This window comes from Falco cherrug, chromosome 4, assembly GCF_023634085.1.
Source record: "Falco cherrug isolate bFalChe1 chromosome 4, bFalChe1.pri, whole genome shotgun sequence".
NCBI lineage: Eukaryota > Metazoa > Chordata > Aves > Falconiformes > Falconidae > Falco > Falco cherrug.
In genome coordinates this window covers 15,847,243-15,862,623 of record NC_073700.1, presented here as the reverse complement: position 1 = coordinate 15,862,623, position 15,381 = coordinate 15,847,243, and the positions used below count along the sequence as shown (strand labels likewise).

The 15,381-nt window shown below is 46.9% G+C and overlaps 1 protein-coding gene across 17 annotated transcripts in view; it reads left to right on the top strand.

Annotated features, from left to right (window-relative positions):
• The window catches only part of CADPS (calcium dependent secretion activator), a 220,832-nt gene that overhangs the window by 88,248 nt on the left and 117,203 nt on the right, over positions 1–15,381 (top strand). The gene's annotated exons all lie outside the window — the stretch shown is intronic.

The following is a 15,381-nucleotide window of genomic DNA, read 5'->3' as shown; positions in this document are numbered from 1 at the left end:
TCCCTCCCCGTGACCAATCTCCAGCAGTGTTTCACCAGGTGCTTCCCAAGGTGGTGGAAGGAAAGCCAAAACCACCCGGCTGTGTTGCATGCGGGTGCACGAGCACTGCAGGCAACCAGTGTGAGAGCAGCTGATGGAGGCAGGAGAGCAGAGCCAAAGGCAGGCTGCCTTCCCTCAGCGCTTGTCCTCCCATGGGGGCACAAAAACTGCTGATGCCTTGTGCCCTGTGCTGTGCCGGAGGAGTAGGAATCTGCAGTAAGCGGTTTAAAAACAATATTCCCAATCAGGGAAAGTGCTGCAGCCTGGCTTACTTTTCAAAATGCTTTAAAATCTGCTTCGGAGAAGGAAGTAGGAGAGCTGTGCTTGGAAGGAAATTTCCATAAGAACCTGCAATTGTCACTATTTTAGGTATTTTTACTGCTTCAGTGGTGAAACTTGGGCGCTATTTAGGGGAAATTACTACTACCATACTGAAAAGCACACTTCTGCTGGGTTACGTGAGCTGGTTTAGCTTGGTCTGTTCATCCCACTTTTGCTCAAAGGGTCTGTCCTTCCTTATGCAAGCCTTCTTGCTGTCAGCCATAGGACCATTTGTACAAGTGTTGTTTTGAAAATAAGGGCTGCAGGAGTGAGCTCTTTAATTGAGTGGGTCTTTTTATCATAATGAAATGTACAGTGTCTGGGCATGAAGCCATCAGCCCTCAGGAAAATGCAGCCGATGCTGAATGCTGTGGCGTGATACGAGTTATGCAAGTCCATCACGCTCATCCTCTCCCTTCACTGGCTTCCCATAGAGGTGTGAGTCAGTCTTGAAGTCTTCTGGGCTGCTCCAGCACTTGGGCTAAAACCTATGGAAATGCCTTAGGAGGGTGTATTCCTTGTGGGTCCTGGGACTTTTTGTTTCCAAAACTAAAGATGACCCGAGCCAAGTCTCTAGAGTAGCATTCCACAGAAACCAGAGACCATCACAAAAAGCTTGTCCTTTTTTCCTCTCTACATTAGAAGTGCTCCTTTCACCCTTCTTCCCCCCCCAGACACAGAAAACCAAAGCCCTAAGAAAGAAATTTATTGCACTTAGTTTCTCCTCTTCAGAAGAGAGGGAAAGAGAAAATGAACTAGATGTGACATGTTTGTCATGTTGCTTAATACAAGACTTGAAGGCCCTCAGGTACCCTGGTGATGGGGCAGTGATAGAAACAGCTTACAGAAGTCTTTGGTGCATTTTTGAGCTATGCTGCCTTGCAGACAAAAGATTTGTGGTCAGCCAAAACGCCTTCTGGAGTGTCTCTTTAGATGCCAGTGTCACTTTCACTAAGGTCATTCACACTGTGCTTGCTTGTGTGTTTTTTTATCATAAGCAAAACACTTATTGATAAAGGAGCTAGATCAGCAAAAGCATGCTGGAGTGCTCTCCAGGGGGGCTCGCTCCCCAGCATCCCAGGCTTTGTGTGCTTCAGCAGGGGATGCTGCCTGGCCTGGGGGTGAGGAGCACGCTGCAGGGATTTTGAGCCTCAGCACTATGAAAGTGTGAATACTGCAGCAGGTTACCCCTGTACGTCTCAAAACTTTCATATCTCAGAGGCTCAAAAAATGCAGGTGAAGTGTCTGTACTCAGACCATGTGGTGAATACAGTTCTGGAAGCAGGCAGCATTTTCCCAGATTAAACTGTAAGTCTTCAAGCTGTTTGAAATTCAGTGTTGCCATCATTTGGAGGCTCTACAGGGTACAAAATAATAAATTTATCATGAACATTAGGAGGACAAATTACATTTGAACAGTAAGATTCACTGGAAGACTTCCCTTTTTTATCATAGCCCTGAGTCCTGGCTGGAGAGTGTCACGGGGCCACACAACCTTGTAGGACATCATTGTACCTGTATTCTCATTCTGTATTCTCACCTGTCCTTGAAATGCCAGCCCTCAGCTAAAATACCCAAGTCACAGCGTATCGGTGGCAGTGGTGGCTTTTCAGCTCAGTGCCATGTCAGGCGTGCTAACCTGGGCTACGCACCCTTAATGGAAAAAGGCAATTTCCCAGCCAGGGAAGGGTTTCCAGAAGCACTGGTCTAGGTCTGAGAGAGATGCACCTTTCGTCTTCCCTAGCGCAAAACCAGCAGGTTTTGAGAATAAGGTGTTTGAAAGCATCTTCGTGACTTTGGAGCTTGAATCCTGTCTGTAGATCTTGAAAGAGGCAAGGTAGCAGCAGGGTTAGCAGCTACACGTACCAAGTGATCAGATGAATCGTGTGCAAGGAGTGTGGCTCTTGGGACAGCGGTCAAAACTGCTATTCTATTTCTTCTCAGGCTCCTTGCTGGATTCCTGACATTTTAAGCCCAATCCCTTCATGTGAGGATTATCTGCCTGAGTGCGGGTGCAGGGGATGGCACAGTACTAGAGAAAGCCAGACCTGAAATAGCAAGGGTTATTTCAGATCAGGCTTGCAGTGTATTATTAGTAGTGCTTTTAATAAGTTGTGTAAGAAAAAGCCTTTGTATTATGCTTGAACCCGCAGATGCCTCTACAAAATATCCCAAATCCCAATATGAGCAGGATTTTACTGCTTTTTGTACTGGAACTGTATTCTTGCAGATCATAGAGGGGTTTATACCCCTCCTTCCCTGCATGTTGGCCTGATGTCTGCCGTCTGCAAGGCACAGGGGGGTGAGGTGGCTCCGCACATCTCCAGTACTGCCCTTCCAGGAGCTATATTGGCACAACCCGAGAACAGCGTTGCCGAGGGGCCTGGAAATAGCATAAAGTGTCCAGCCACAGCACCCCTGCCCTATGGTCTCTGAAGAGGCTCCTGGATGTATTTAAACAGTGACCTTGTTGTGCTTGTAACAGTGCCCGTGGGCTGTACCAGTGTTTCATCATCTTATCATATCACCTGTCTCTGACATGAGCAGAACAAAAGAAAACAAGGGACCCAAACAATGGCAAAGTCCTACATGCCTTGCGAGTAAATGCCGTATATTCACCTGGATGTCTTTCAGCACGCAAATAAGTTTCGTTCTCTGGCTCACAGCAGTGAAAATCAAGCGTATCTGCTCTGAGCTCAGCTGAACCGATTGGTTCAAGAGCTGTAAGTACCTGATGGGGGAAGAAGCTGGCCAACCTCTCAGGGCACTTTGGCACAGTGAAGAAGGGATGGAGGTGTGGGCTGCTCCTCTGACTCTGGAAGTGTCTGCATTTGGAGGTTATATATCGCCCTGTGCAAAGCAGCCTCTTCAGCTCTGGTGCCAGAGTTGTGCAGTAGCTCACAGTATTAGAGGTGAGAATGGAGCTTGTTATTTTTGAAGGAGAAGATCTCTCTTTATTGCCTGTTTTTTTTCTATGCGTTTTCTTCGGCATGTGCTGTAGGGCAGTGCCAGAGAGGACACTCGGTGGGTCTCATCTGACTCCATGTCACTTCTTATGTTTGTTGTGACCAAGAGCTTGGGCCTCATGCCCTCTCCACAAATTCACTCTTGATGAAGTAATGTCTTTGGTAAACTTTTAAACCCCTCCATCTCTGATCCCTTAGCCAACGCACTCGGGGACAGGGGTGCCCAGTTTTATCTTTGTGCTCGCTCCTGATGCTGCTGCCTGATTTGCTTTCAAGGAGCTCTGACAGCTCAGCTGCTTCTCTCTGCTGCATCAGGCTGCCCTTGTTTGGATCCCTACACCAAACTGCCAAGCTTATCACTCCACTAGAGTCTTCATTTCAGATTGGTGTGCTGCATCCATCAGAGCCCTCTTCCTGACCATGAAAAGGGACAGGAACTCCACAGCATCCTTCCTCAGCGCCTTTCAGTCACCATCTCTTTCTGGGAGATGGGCACTGAGCAGCAAAGGGAGAAGCCCTGCGTGAAGGGCATCTGGCAAGCAGGGATGCCCTCTCTCTCTTGGCAGAAGGGGAAAATCTGGTATTTTCGTTCAAGAATACCCTGCCTGAGGCCCTGGAGTTTGGAGTGATGCTCAGCAGCTTTGCAGAGTAGGAGCATGATAAGAGTGCTTTGTTGCAGTCAGTGTTTTGCTGCCACGGTTAGTTGGGAGCTGCTGTGAACACTTCCCGGTGGTAAAATGAGAAAGGTCCTTTTGAGATGTATAAATTACAAATAAATATTCCATATCCTGTAGAACTAATTTAACTCTGCCAAACTAAAGGGGTTTATACTGATGTGTGTGAGAGCAGAGTTTAGCCTATAATTCATGTTGTGTATCCCTCAGTACAGCTGTTGGTGCCATGCCTGGTAGGTCTCTTCCAGATGTGTGCGGTCTGCAGCCCAGGAGGCTGCCCACTGCTCTCAGCAGTGCTGCCCTGGCTGCTGTGACAGCCCTGCCAGGCGGGAGAATCGGCTGCCTTAGACTCCCTGGCATCACTTGGGTGCCCCGAGCCCATGCTACGCTCCAGAGATGTTGCTGTCTCTCAGAGGCAAAGCACAGGCAGAAGACCTTGCGTGGCTACACGGTTTTAAGCAGTCGTTCATGTTTAGGTTTCAGCCTAGCTAAGCCCTGTGTAGGCAAAATTCATGATGCTGGCTTAAAAACAAAGAAAGGAAATGTTAGGGGATAGATGGATTTTTTGCCTCTCTTTAATCTCCTCCCACTTCTAGTTGGCTCAGCGTTAAATATAAGCTATCTTAATTACCCAGACTGATTGGCTTGCCTTTCCAGTTACATGATTTCGTTTCACAGCTGTGCAGATGTTTACAGCTCTTTCTCCTTAGAAAACCTCCAGGAGCCTTATGAACGTGTCAAAAGTGGATGACAGCCCTGGGTATGGCTGACATCAGCCACAGTCACTTCTGAGATACAGCCCTTGTGGCTGGGGTGAGGGTCTGAGCGGAGGGTCAGTCTGCCCCCAGGCAGCTGTTGGGAAATGTCTTCCAGGAGAGATCTTCAGCTTTGCTCTCTGCGAGCACGGTGCAGATGCTCTGAGCCCGTGGTGCTGCCAGGCTCAGAGGTGGCAATGCAGGGACAGGCATTTCAGAGGAGTTGCTTTCAGCCCCTCTGTCTAGGCCTGAAGGGTGCAAAGTGATGTCCAAATCCCCGACACAAGATTTCTTCACTTACAGCTATTTTAGCACGTTTAGGAGCCAGTTTTCTGATTAGACTGTTCATAGCCTTGCGCCTGCAGAGCTCCGCTGCGAGTTCAGTCTGACCTGCTCTTCAAACCCCCTTTTGTGCGTGTGATAATAGTTCCATCATGCTCCTGAGATTTATGCTATGACATTCCCATTTTTGAAAGTGGAGGCTGTGGACAAGTCATTAAGCACAGCAAAAAATGCACTAAAAAGTTATTACCCAGGTGCAACCACGTGATCTACTATGGGATGTCTTCACGCAAGTGGATTAGTTGCCTTTTTAATTAGGAATTCAGAACCGCTTCTGATGCCTCCTCATAGCTGCTCTGCAGGAGCGGTTCTTACACAGCTCAGCTGCTGCCTGGGGACCATGGCATGACAAAAAGTCTGCTTTAGATTAAGCAGCTGAGTTTTTCCCCCAGAACAAAGGCAATGCCCCACAGGGATTCCCTTACCCGAGTATCACTCAGACAGCCGCAGTGGCAGTGGCGTGGTGCAGCCTCCTGGGCAGCAGTGCAATAGCCTGCTGGGAATGCAGATGGTGATCCCGGGTACGGTCCTGCTCCCCGAGGTCTCATGTGCAGTCCCTCCTCTCTCCTCGTACTGCAAATGTTGCACCAGATACTGTGATGAACAATAATGAAGGCTTGTTTCTATAGACTTACCTCTTGTAGCTGGATTGTGTGGTTTCAAGTAAGCACAAGCTCTGGCTCTGTTTTCCCTGATCTTTGGAGTGTACGTAGCATCGCTTTTGCATGGATTCTCTGGTGTCTAGTAAGGGTTGAGCTCATACACCTTCTCTTTCGCAGATGAATGTCTCTTTTCTTGCCAGCTGTCTAATTTTTCGAGTGTTCCTATGCACTTGGGAATTATGTATTCTTGTGATAGCACATACATTCAAATTTAAGTATTCCAGAAGGTGTGATGATGCCCAAGGCGATTTTCAGCGACACCCGTCTGCTTAATCACTCCTATGCATGCACCCTTAAGATGGGATAGTAAAGACCAAAAGGACATTGAAATGAGATTGGGATTCAGTGATCTGAAATAGTGCTGAAATAAGAAGACTGCAAAACAGAAGTCCTGGGATACATTCAGTCTTCTTGTTTAATGCTTGTGGTTGGTGTTTTAAAAAAAAATTAAGCCATGCTTTAGTGCAAGTTCTGTATGTCGCTTGCTGAGGGAAAGGCGGGGGATGAGACATGTGAAAAGTGCCCAGTTGTTGGTTTATTTATTAAATGCTGTGTACAAGTAGTGCATGTTATTATTTAATGAGGGGTACTGCTATTGCTGTTGCAAAGCAGCGCAGGGAGATAGAGAGCATGCTTTAAAGAATTGGTACTGTGCCTACTCCTGCTTCGACAGAGCTCTGGAAGAGGGATTGGTTTAACGGAAAGGCCAACCTTGACAGTGATTTCTTAACATTTTAGTTGTCCTTTCTGTGAAATGAAGGTAGAGGGGCCTGTTGCCTTTGTGAATGCACTAGGTGTCCCAATGAACAGCAGCACTATGTGTGAAAGTACTTAAAGGGAGCTATGTACTGTTATCGCTACGTGGGCAAAGAGGACAAGGCATGCTCGTGGAGAGAGGAGCTTGTGAGCATGGCTGGAGTGCAGAGATACTTGGCAACATTTTCTTGAACCCCTTCCAGAGCAACTCCAAAGTGTTTCAGATTGAAAAAATCCACGAATGGCAGGACACAGCTCACAGGAGTATCTTGCCCAGCTCACCGATCTTTCAGACCTTTGCCAAAAGGCCTTGTAGTCAAATAAAGCTGAGAGCATCTGCAGCAACTCCCACTCCGTGGCTTGGAGGAGGTGAGAAGGGGGATTCCAGCAGCTAGGCACAGCCATTGCACCTGCAGGTTCCGTCAGGATGTGGGAAGAGGGCTCACCAGCCCCTGATGGTTGCTGAAGGAGAGATGAAGTCCTTGCAAGTCAGGGCTTGCTGAGCCCTGCAGTCACTGGCAGGTCGGAGACACAAAATGTATGTCTAGGGATGGATCTCCCACTGGAATGAAGGCGATGGTGTTAGCCTATTTGCTGTGTTTTTTCTCAGCGGCTGTGTGTCCCTAGGCCAGTGGCTGGCTCAGTCCTTACTTTGGGTTTCCTATCCATGAAACTAGGGCAATGCTTCTGTTTCACAGAGGAAAAAATGCTTGTGACCAAGATGGCTGGGTGAGCATCATCTGCTGGAAGCACCCACTCATCCCCACTGACCCAGGAGATGCCAGGAAGACTTTGGTTCTAGCCGTTAGAAGTTAGGCGTGATGAACCGCTTACCATTCCAAGTGTCTGGCTGGACCTGGGCGTCCTGTCCTGGATCCTGGCTTAGAAGAAGATAAGACAGCAAAAGTGTGAGTGGTGGTACAACAAGAGTGTCTCACACCCTTTGTTCCTCTCTCTAGCTCATTTTGGAAGCTCATTTGTGCTATTTTCCACTCTGTTTACATTTAGGAAATACTTCATTGCTTTCCTCTGCTGAATTTTATAAAGGAGGGTCTCGGCTATGCTGGCACAAAAGCAGTAACCTGTATTTTTAGGCAGAGGATTTGTCTCCTTTTCCATGGTCTGTGCTTGTGAGACGCTGAGTTTCTATAAAGCTGGCAGTGCATGACTTTAGTAAGTCTAAATGATAACCAGGCCTTAATAGCTGCAGTCCTTCGCAGTTGTGTTTTCTTCCAGGGTGATAACGTTTGCTAGAAGTAGTTAACCATGTCTGAATTAAATAATTGTTCTGTGAAATGAACAGTTTTGTGGCTGGTTCAGTGGAGCATCTTTGGCCAGAGGAAACTTTGATCAGCCTGTGCGTGGCATTGCAGTCACCTTACCCCAGAAGTGGCAACAACCGCAGGTAGTAAATGCCCACAGACCCATTCAATGAACGAAACTAACCTAACTTGTGCTGTATTCAAAGCAGATATACTGATGAAGCACATACAGGAGGCAGCCCTTATAAAAGCAGCTATTTTTTCAGACCAGGCCTCCCAGTAAAAGGTTGCTGGGCTTCCATTTCCATTTCCTCCTGAGCTTTTCACCTCTAATTGTAATATCATGGTATTAAGGGAGAGCACAGGGCATTTGATGAGTAGTCGTCATTTAAATCATGCTAAGTAATCATGCTACTTATTTTCCCTGTTAATCCCCCGAAGATTGTGGTGAATAGCATTGCCCTAAATCCTCACCCCCACCAGCTGCGGGATTGCTGCAGTGACATCCCTGCCCAGCCCGGTGCAGCAGGCTGGGAGCAGCGTGTGGTCCTGAGCGAAGGAGGTGAGGCTGGGCTGGGTGCAGGCATGGCAGAGGGACATCTCTGGGGCAGGAATGCCATCTCGTGGCCGTAAATAGCTATTATGTGAATAAATCCGGCTCCCATCCCTTCTTACTTCCCCATAATACTTCCCCTGTCTGTCAGCTACGATCAGGAAAATAGAAATCAAGCTCTGCATTTTCTGTATAGCAAAGAGCATCCTTTTTTGGGTTCCTAAAGCTGTGCTGTCGGCCTCAGCAGCTCCTCTTGGCTGCAGTGCCCTGGCAGCCGAGTGACACGGTGCTGGCACGGAAACGGGGTCTGCAGGGACTGTGTGTGAGCCACAAGCAGATCAAGAGCAGACCTTCACAGGCTTTGCTTTGCTGCAGCCTCCGTCAGCTTTACCCTATTCCTTCTGCACCTTGCATGCTCAGTCGCAGATGTGATGCTCTCCTAGACATATTTCTCTCTCAGCCGGCAGTCGTAGTGTTGCCGTAGCCAGTTTGAGGATGTGGGAGTTGCAGCTCCTGGAGGGAGAGATGGTGCCTTTTATCAGCTGTCTGGTACTGCCGGCTGCATGATGTTAAGCAAGATGGTGTCTGCGTGCACAACACTTACATTGTGTCTCAGAGCTATAGGAACAAAAAATGCACAGTCCATGAAATGCTGGCAGTTGGAAGACATCGTTAGCTGCTGCCGGGAGCAGCCCAGTCCTTAGGGACATGCTGTTTCTGCTCACCTTTTGGATAACAACATAGTGCTTTCTGCAGTGGTGTTTTTCGCTAAATGAACACCCTTTTTGTAAGCAAAAGAATTACTAATGGTGCTTTGTTTTTAGCAGAGTGAGAGTTAACATGCTCAGCAGGAATTAGGACATCCCAGGAAACTGGACTCACTCACAGAGCCCTTGGGTTACCCCATCAGAGCAGACGTCAGAGCTCTGTGCAGACATGGCCTCACTCGGTGTTGTGCAGCTCCAGGGGATGGCAGGTACAGCCACCGCTGCCGGCCAGTGTGCGCTGGCTTGTCAGCCACCTGCAACAGTAGCTGCATCAGTGAAAGCAGGTTTTTAGCATCATTAAAAAGTCTGTGCAGGAAAGTCTAGGAGGAACGAAATCTGTTTGTGCTGTCACTCCCACTTCAGCTCAGCTTTTTCCGAGGGGATGGGACTGAAAGGCTGTTCTGTCAGCAGAAAGGAAAGAGAGGAAACAAATGTGAACAAAAATAGGCTACATTGTCAATCTGTGTCTGATGACTTTGGTTATCCTGTTCTGAAGGTGAGTAAACACACTGAACTTTTACCGTGGGAGGAATCCCAGAGGAGGCTCAGCAGCTCTCGGGAATCAAGCTGTGTCACAGATGCAAACCGTTCTCAACCCGTTTCCACAGGCAGAGTGGAGAGGTACCTTTCTTAGCACCTGAATCGTATTTCCCAGTCCAGGACATTTTTGCATGAGAAGAAACATAGAAGGTTCTCTGCATCTATGTATATTCTTTGAGAATTCAGTTTCAGATCTTCTTTGTGCACCTGCAGCAGTCACCTCCAGCACCCCTCTTTAGCAGTGGAGCTTTTAGGGCAGCCTTCATTTCATCGGCTTGCTGCCTGTGAATTGGGATGAGGCAGTTTAAGGCTTAACTCCACTGACTATTAATTAGATCTCTCCTTATTACAGTAGCAAGAGCCCTAGGCAGGTGACATGGGCACGTGTACATGGTAGTACAGTCCCCTAGATTTTTGGGTTTTTGCAGTTGTGATCGGTGTCGTGTCTCGGCATTCTCTCCTGATAGCTAAAGATCAAACCATTTCCTCAGAGTTATAGTTCCTTTTGAGACCCTCTGTGGCATGTGAAATCCAAACTCAGTCCCACAAAACCCACTGAATAGATTAAATGACTTGCTGTTTTGCTGGTGGGAGGAACCGACACCTCCTGTACTTCATCCACAGCGTGACGCATGCTCTGAACACTGCAGAGCAGGCAGCACTGCTTGCTTTGTTTGGTGTCTTTACCCAGCATCTTCTTTTGTTTCTGACTAAATATTTTTTTTATCTTTCAGTAACGCTATCTCTTAAAATGGTGTATCACCCAATGGGTTATGTTTATTAGAAGAACTCAGCTGACCTCAGTCGAGGTTTGTAGTCCTACTATAGTAAGTTGCAAACCAGTTTATAACTGTCCTCAACCCAGCATCCCCAGACTGGCTGTGGTTTATGGCATTCTTCCACTGAAACAAAGTTGTATGTGGAGCTGCACCCTACAGGTCTCCAGCTGCGTGACCCAGCCTGTGGGTTTTCGTGGAGAGCCTACAAAAAAAGCCTGAATTCTTCTGTTGTCTTTTGGTTTTTTCAAATCCCAAAGACACAAACCAAAAATCTATTACCCATTGCCATTACCCGTAAGAGCTGCAAAAATTACATATTTTCCCGAAGGCTTTGGGATGCCCTACTTTGTGTTACAGCGTTATGACCCATCTGGTGCAGGTGTGAGCATGTGCCTCCACCATGCATCACAGACACATCCGTGCTGTTGCATCCCCTGCCAGTTCAGTTCCTCACCAACACTGCTCCCAAAGAGGAGCAAGCTGTCTGCCCTCCCAATGCCTGCTTCTGAAGGGCTCGGCACATGGGCAGCACGGTCTCATTTATGTCATTCCTAGAAGTTCACAATTACCCATTTCTGAAAATGAAATGAACATTTTCATCCTGGTGGAATTAATGCCATCCCTGTGTCAGGTTTTGCTGTTGAGCTCAGTAAGTCTGTGTGCACTCCATTATAATGAACTGCAGCCTCGGAGTACAGGCAAGGGAAGTTCAGAAAGATCACCGATAACCGTAATCTTGGTTGTCAACCTCTATGTCATGTTTTTGAGTCGTTGGTAGATGTAAAGCATTAGAGAATATAACAAAAAGCTTTCCAGCATGCTGCTTCACGTACAGTTAACTTTTAAACACATTTTAAAACTGTTTGTTTTCCTCCTTGCTTGTATCTGTAGAAATATGTAAAAAAGAAACATACCTTAGCATTACATTAGAGGAGAAGGAGGTGTACTACCCCAGCAGCTCCATGAAGGTAGGTTAGCTTGGTGCCTGGTGTGCTGCTTCTCTAACTTTGCTTTTCCCAGCACTTGAGCTTTGGGCACCCATGATTTATGGCCCAGGATTTAAGGCTGTTTCCTGGAAAGGTCTCTTCTGGGAGTGGAGGAGTGGGCTGAGGAAAGAAAACCATCATTTGTTAGGCAGGATTTCTGGAAGAACTAAATCAAGACCATACGTAGCGTTTCAGTCTCCCAGCGATGAAGGGGGGTTGGACCTCTCCATCCTCAGAGTGGGATCCAGCTCCAGCAGGCACCACGGCTGGGCACGGCGGTAAGCCAAGAAACAAGGCTGGATTAAAAGCATCACACCGCATGAGGTGAAGCAGTGACCCAGCAAAGGGTGACTTTGCTGACACATGTTTCCTCAAAAAACAGGCAGCGTGTATCAGGCTGCTGTCTGTGCTGCCCTCTTCATGAGCTTCCTCTCACCAGCCGGCTCGCTTTGGAGACTGACTGAGCTATGAACACACCAGGAAGGACACAGACATTCTGCTGTGGGTGCAGGAGAGCAGAGGTGAGGGATGCGGGTGAGAAGTCCGTGAAGCACAACCCTTTCCTGCCTACACCAGCAGCACACAAGGGAGGCAGCCAGACCATTGAGTTCTCACCAGATCCCCTTCTGGCAGTGGAGGACAGCAAGTGACATTAAGCTGGCCTTGCAAATTTTGTCACAGATGTCATCACATGTATTAGAAGCCTTTCAGATGGACCTCCCTGCTTCCATATGCAACCAGCTGGCTGCTGCGGGAAGGCAGGAGGCACTGGGTCCTGGTTACCGTGTTCTGTGTCCCCAGGGACATGCTCCCGGCCTGGGAGCGAACAGGCATTGCTGCTGATTTGGTTACATTTGAAAATAATACTGAGCAGGTGGCTCAAACTAGTGCAAATCTGACCAATATGCAGGAATATTATTCTGCAAGACTTTTTTACTTAAGCAGTAAACTCGTGGGAACAAGGCAGAAGAGCAGCATGTCACGCAGAGAGGTGCCATGTCCCAGGGTGCTGCTGTGTACGTTCAGTGTAATGCACACTGGAGAGAACCCACCGACGGAAGAGCACAGCTCTCCTTTAATACACATTTTTACTTTTATTTTCTGATTTTTTTCAAGTTTATTCCATGCAAACCAGCAAGAAAACATGTTTCGACAAATGTATCTGGGGAGGGAGAAGAGGTTTCCTCTCGCAGTTTTGAAACCCATGAGAACAGGCCATAGATTGTGTTTAGATGTCAACCCTGTCGAAAGCGCATCACTCTCCAGCTGCTCCCATGTGAGCCCAGTGACAGGCCAAGCCGCTTAGCGGGGCTGATTCATGGCCCAGCAATACGACTCAGTTGTGCTTGTTCATTATTTATAGAAATCACAGGCATCGATGTTCTGGCTAGATGAAGTTACAAGAGCAATGTTGGAAGAAGGGTTACTGTTTCCAATCAGGGGCTAAGCGGACTTGCTGGAGACAACAGTATGTAAGCAAAAGAATTCAATGCATTCTCCTGGGTGTTAACATGTACATTCACTTTTGGGAAACTCATGGCTGCTAAAATTTCCTTTGGAGGAACTTACACACCAGAGATGAATAGAAATGACTAAGTCAATGTCTCTCAAGCACAGCAGAGAAAATCGTATATTAGGCCACGTAAGTAGGATATTGTGGAGAAAAGCAGCTGGAGTCAAAGACCGTACTGCCTGGTTTCATGCGATACGCGAGTGCGGTCAGGACAAGGGCCCCTGCAGGGTTTTGCTCAAGCCTTATTCATATCCCAAATGTTTTTTTTTAATCACATACTGTAACATAGCAATGCCATGGCATTTGAATGGTTTTGTCTTTTTGGCTTTATAGTTATTTAACTTTATAGTTGCTGGGTCTGCATTTTGGTGGCACTCAGAGGCTACAGCCAAGGATCGGGATGTAAACCACTTTGCGTCCATAGGATGAAGGCAGTTGTTTTTGCAGTGACCTTATGGCAGGAAAGGGTAAGAGATTGGTACAGCAGCAAGGTGAGGAGCCTAGGTGGTCTTACTTGTTTTGTCCGTAAGTTGGGAAGACGAGTAACATCAGCCTGAAGTTTTGCAAGAAGATCAGCAGCATGTTGCTTGAAATAGCTGACAGCAGCTTGGTCTGAGCAGCCTGGCACCTGCATTGGCAATGGCATCACTTTCCCTCCGGGTGCCAGCAAGGACAATGCCTGTGAGAGCTCCAAATACTCCTGAAATCAGACAGGTAAGCCCGTGCTTCAAGTGCTCCACGTTAGATGTCCCCATGGAGGTAGTGGGGGACAAGGATGGCCTTTGTCACTTCTTGTCCACTCACACCCTCTGGATACATGTCATTTTATGTTTCATTCAGAAAAAAATTTCAGCGCTTTAGGCTGTTTGGTAGCTGTGATGGCACCTCTAGTTGAATCAGTAAACGTAAAGTCTGTAGCAAAGATCTACTTATTGTGCTTCTACAAGATAGCATAAGGGCCAGCATTTGTCAAGTTAGCAACTGGGACATATCTCATCCTCTGGCTTTCGCAGCCAGCAGAGTTTAGCTGTTCATCCTAAGTTTGATGCCTAATTAGAAACCCTGGAAATGCAAGTAGATCCTCATGATATCCCTGGAGCAGCAGAGTGCCATAAACAGGGTGACAGTTCTAGCAAAGTCCCTATGCACGGCTGCGTTTCTTGGTCAGCTCCAGGCTTTGGGATAGACTGGGCAATAAGAAATGCTGGGCTGAGGGCTTCAGGTGGGTTTCATATAGTTGATCTGATCCTAACTGAAAAAGTACTGTCAGGATTTTTCTGCTTGTGTACTACTCTTCAGTGGTATTTGTGAATAGATAGATCTCCTTTTGGCCAAAATGACATTATTTGTCCTTGTTTGCAGATATATGACTGCTTTCCAGCAGCATGATGTCTGTGATGTGGGGACAAGATAGCACTTTATGAGAAGATTTGTCCAGAACGGGTCCCAAGGCACTTTCCCAACAAATAAACTCTTGCAGTTATAACCTGCTTAATTATTAAACATGGAAATAAAACCATTACATTGTTAGTCCCACAGAAGATCCTAATACCTAGCTACTGTCCAGAGCTAATTTTCTGAACAATAATTTAATACACAGCACTGATAAACTGCGTACTTAGATTGAATACAAATGATGTTTCGGTGACATGAATTATGGCCTTATGCTGAGCATCACTATGGCAACTAATGACATCACCGCAGGCTTCAACCTGCACAAAACCCAACTTCTGAGGGTCTCTATTTGTTGGCGCAGATCTTTTCAGGGCTTTTGGGGGTACGAATATGTAAGCACCACAGCGTTGTCAAGGTTTTGTTATGTATGTTTACTGTCATTTGAAACGTTTATTCCCTTTGTGGTTAACGTTGTTCTCATGAAGGAAACCTAATGAAAATTACTGTTTGTATTTGGTTAGTAACATTTGTTGATAACATATGGTCTGGGAATGCTTCAGCAAATAAGAGCTTTTTAATAGTAAACAGAGATACGAGTTCTATAAAGCAGATGCTGTCAAAATACACAGCGTAAGGTTGGATATTTTCTTACTTTTGCCTCTTACTCAAAGCAAGATTATCTTCCAGCTTTCCCTGCTGGTGGCAACGCAGTTGTTTTAGGAGAAAAAACATAACCTGTGACCTGAAGCTGCGATTAGAAAATAAAGTTGTTTCTTGGTAAAATGTTTATTAGGTAGCTGATGGCTCACACACGAAAAATATATAATACTGAGGCTCTGACTGGACCTGTAGTGCTGTAGATGATTTATGACAGAACTCTGCTCCCTGGCACTGGTGGCAGTTTGATGCGTTGTTGTAGATGAAACACGTGGAACAGTGACACTGGGAGAGAAAACTTCAGAGCAAAGCTGACAAAGAAGCTGAGTTCATTAATCAGCTCTGTGCTGAACACCCTCATCTGCTAAGCTCAGTTGGACAAGATTTGCTCAGTGGAAAGCAAAGCATAAACCT